Raw genomic sequence first — 4,707 nt, forward strand, 5'->3', positions numbered from 1 at the left:
ATGTGTTTTCTCTTATTTCAGTCTCAAAACAGTTAACGTGATACATATACCACATCAACTTCCACTGACCTATATACACAGACTGACCATTTTTTCCTCTTTTGTTAACCTGCTTAGTTCAGGGGAAATTGGGATTGCATGTTTAAGGCTGTGTTCCATTCCTGGCACCTGACAGTGCCACAGGCAGTTAAACCAATCCAATGGTTCCTTTCTGCTATCACCCATCCTGCTTCCTTTACACAGTTCTATGCTTATCCTTGTGTTAACAGCAGCATCCAGATTTTTTTTCTGCAATCCCCCAACTTCTCAACAGCCTGCTGATCAGCTATTGAGTTACAACAGATCACACAAGGGACCGATGAGTGCTGATGCAAGCATCCAAGGAGTATGAACATATAGTCAGAATTGCAGTTTCTCCAGTCTGGTAACAGTTCAACAGGACTTGATGCAAAATGGCACTTCACTGCATTCTTAAACTGTTGTTTCATAATAAGTGTTCAATGCTAATGCTGACTTGCACACTTGCCTTTGTAATACTAGTTTGAGCTGTTCCCTTACATGATATCATCTACCCTCATTGCCTCAAAAACTGCCTGTGAACCTGTGCTGTGATTCTGATCTAGATTTAATGCCCATTCTTCTTCCAACACTGAGATTACTTCCTTGATCTGTTTCACACTGGAATAACTCAAAGCACAACAGATCCACAGGAACACCTTACACTAGTATTACTGTCCATCACATGGATGATGGCACTACAGCAGGCTTGTTCACTGGTTAAAGATGCTGGAGTGACAGAGAAGCAAAAGAGTTCAAAGCAGGTATCCTATTGAAATCATTCCTGCACAGTTTGTTAGTACCCTGACAAGTAACAGAGCATTGAGCCACCAGAAAGATCATTAGCAGATACTCATGAACATTATAGATGTCTAGTAAAATAAAGTTCTCCCACTACTACTGTGGCAACTACAGAAAATCACCTAAAACTGCAGCAGTGTTACCAAAAAAAAAAAAAAAAGTGACACTAACCTGCTGCAAAGTACTTACAGCCACACTGAAAGTGAGAACACTGCAAGTGTTGTGGGAATAAAGATACAAAGTACTTAATGCGGGAGTGTTGCAAGAGTGGGGATGCCAATAAATGCAGTTGCTACAAATCTTTTTTTCAGGGGGAAATTCCTCTTCTTTGGAAGCGCACCTGCAAGACAGCTTGTTCAAAAATAGTCAGCTGGAGCAGAAGTTCAAACACTTAAAAAAAAATTTAAGGTCTAGACCTATCAAAATAGAATTAGATGCACCAATATCCTAGTTTTGAAGGAAAAAAGTCTGAAAAAATGTAACAAGAGTAAAGGAGTATTTGTATGCTAGATTTCACAAAAATGGATTTTTGCTTTGATCAAATTTCAGTTTTCATAAGAAAGCAATACCAAGGCTATTTCCTGTCAAATGTGTGCCCTTGAGCTGCAGCAGAACAGTAAGACTTCTGCCCTTCCCCCAAATAGCAATGTATTTTTTTTCCAAGAAGTAGTTGCAATAATAACCTAATCTTTCACTGAAAATGAAAATTTTACTGTTATATTTTCATGACACACTGCAAGGCCCTAGCAAGATTTCAACATCCATGACTAGAGTTACCTGGCACTTCGCATTAAAAAGCCTTGTGTTACTGCCCCAAACTTCACCCCTAGGATACTCTGATAATGTAGTAAAAGCACAACGTTATGCTTGAAGCTTTTTCTTGCACCCCAGCAATTATTTGGTGTTTCCTCTGTGCCTATTCATGAAAGTAATGGGAACTCAATGTACTTGCCAACACTCTACCTGTAAAGTTGAAATGAAACTGGGCAGTAGGATCAATGATTGCTGGAAAAAATGGCATAAATCCTTTTTCTTAAGGCTGACCACAAAGCTAGACTTACAAAAGACTGAGACTTGCCAAAGCCTCTCAATCCAATGGAATAGAATTAACCGATTCACATTACAAAGTTTTAATCAAAGAGCACCAAAGAGCAATTCTTAACCATTCCGATATCACATCTACAAAATACCTTGCAATTTAAACCACCACAGAACTCAGATACTGGCTAAGTCAGGTACTTCGAATCTGAGCTTTCTGTCACTTTTCTATAAACTCAGAACTTTACATGTTATGTCACAAAGACTGATCCTAGGACATAACATAGCAGTGAGCACTGCTATAAACAGTACTTGTTAGCTTGTATTATGCATGATGTAAGAACATCAAGAGAATGGAGATCTCTAGGTGCCTTTAAAGAGCATCTAGTTTTGAACTCTGATTGAGTCATGCAAGAGTTAGGAACATCCAATAAGCACAAGTCTAGGCATCTTAGGAATGTTAGTGCTCAACATAACACACACAAAGATTACCAGCTCAACAGACATTTTGTACTGAACACCTATTTCGAATTTCTGTTAATATATTCCATTCATTTACAGTGTGAAGTCTTTTGTACCTTCAAATATGTTTAGATATCAAATAAGCAAATTTTCAGTAACATCGGTGAAATTTTATCACTGTTTTTCTTCTCAAATTCTTTAAGCGCTTGAACATTTTGACATGAGACTTTAAATCATATTCTGCAGGACACAAATTAACATATTAGGTCGGTAAAACCCAAGCTTTTAAATATATGCATGGGCTTTAGAGTTAAGTCTGCAACCAGGTTTTGACCAACAAACAATTCAGCAATTAAGCTCTTTGAGCAGAGGTCCCTAACCACCACTGGCCCTCCACTGAATATTATTTCAGTCCTACTGTTGTGGATAAAAATGTCAACTGTGAGCCTCAGTCACTGTCTTGGAGGTATTATCCCTGACTCAGTTTACCACTTCCATAAAGAAAGTGGGTGAGGAATCCTTGACAGATAAAGGATTATACTACTGAAATGCAAATATAAAATTTAATATCAATATGGTAAGTGATACAAGACATCAAAATACTGCTGAATATCTGAAGAATGTAGCAGAAACAGTATGACTTGTTAAAGGAGTCTGTACTTTCTTGCTCTGCTCTCTGACCATAATCCTTCACAAATGATAGTCCACAGAATCATATCACCCTTCTACATTTTTTTTCAAAATTAAAAAGAATTTTAAGGGTAGAATGATCTGTTGTTGGTGATGCTTTTTTTGTTGTTGTTTTTTGTTTGTTAGGATTGACAGTAAGCTAATTCAAGAATTGGGGGGTTACTACCTTACCACATTGTTTTTCTCGCCTTACTACAAATATGATTCTAGAGAAGAAGTGGAGAAAGAAAAAGTAAGTTATGCCAAATCTGTCATACTCATCACTCCTCCCTCCACCATGCTGCCATTTCAGCCATCAACCCAGCAACTGTTCAGACCTTCACTCAGACCTTCCCATTAATACTTTGTTAGACTCTTCAAATCCTTGGGAATACTTGGGTGAGTGAGAACAATGAACCATTTTTACTTTGGAAGTTATTTTGGGCTATTGTGGGAGGTTTTTTTATAGAACTTAATGCAACAGGATTTCAAAGAAGGAGGTAAAAAAAAAAAATAAACCAGCCCAAACCTGTTAGGCATACTCTACCTCCACTATCAGGACTACTCACTTGCCACTTTGTTGACACTTTCTGATAAGAGCTGCTCAACTGGCATGCCAAGTAACAGTTCTTAACTGAGATAGCTCTTGACTAACTATTAAACCATAATCAATGTCCTTCCTCCTTAGCAGTTGCTAGTCATGTCAGGGTTCCCTTCTGAATTAACTGAATTCTACATCATGAACACACAAAGATATCATACCCTAAATAAGTTTTATTCCAATGAAGAGAAAGCTGAATGAGAAGCACCACTAGAGTGCAATCAGTGTAAAATATCAGTAATTATGAGACAGTTTTGCACTTTACAATTCTCAGTGAAAGGACAACCAAAGAAGCAACTCTAAGAAGTTCCCCAAACACTGCAGATCTGCCCAGCAGAGAACCCAAGGTGTGATATTTCTTTGCACTCTCTTTCTCATTGTTGGTCGTGCTGCACAACTGCATTTCCTGAACAAATCTGGCAGTATGCAATTACCACCCCAGTGTTTCTTCAGTCATCCACTGTGTCAAGCAGACTTTTGAGATTTAATTTAAATTTGTAAGAGAAATGCCATTAAGTAACGGGTAACCACCGAAATTGCCACTTACATACTGGCAGAGATATCTGTCCATGAGATTTAACAGCTTATCACAGCATCTACACCAATGAACTGGCTCTCCCTGTATATTCCAATTAAACTGCATTCTTTCAGCAAGAAGTATAATCTAGTGTAGTTGTGTAAGGAAATACATAAACATTGCTTTCCTATACAATATTGTACTTGGAGGATTAAAAGGACAGTGCAAGCATATACAAGTACGATATCATACAGGTGTTATAACAGGTGTTTAGAAGAGTTATCGGGGCAACACAGCAAGATCAAGAAGCTTGTGTGTATGAAGCAGCCACCAGGTTACTGAAAAATGTAAAAAAAAAACCCACTCGAACAAAGCTAACTGCCTGTAAGTGTACCTACTTAGATATTCACTTCTTACTTTGATCTCAAGTGCACTCAGCAGCACTGAATGAACCCTCCCAGCCACACTGGATGTGCTTCCCTGCTCAGCCATCGGGGAGGATAGGCACTGACACTAACGCGGCTACTGGATGAGCCAAGGATCGTAATCTACTTTTCCCCGA

This window comes from Manacus vitellinus, unplaced genomic scaffold (genome assembly GCF_001715985.3).
Source record: "Manacus vitellinus isolate BGI_N305 unplaced genomic scaffold, ASM171598v3 scaffold_0_pilon, whole genome shotgun sequence".
Classification (NCBI taxonomy): domain Eukaryota; kingdom Metazoa; phylum Chordata; class Aves; order Passeriformes; family Pipridae; genus Manacus; species Manacus vitellinus.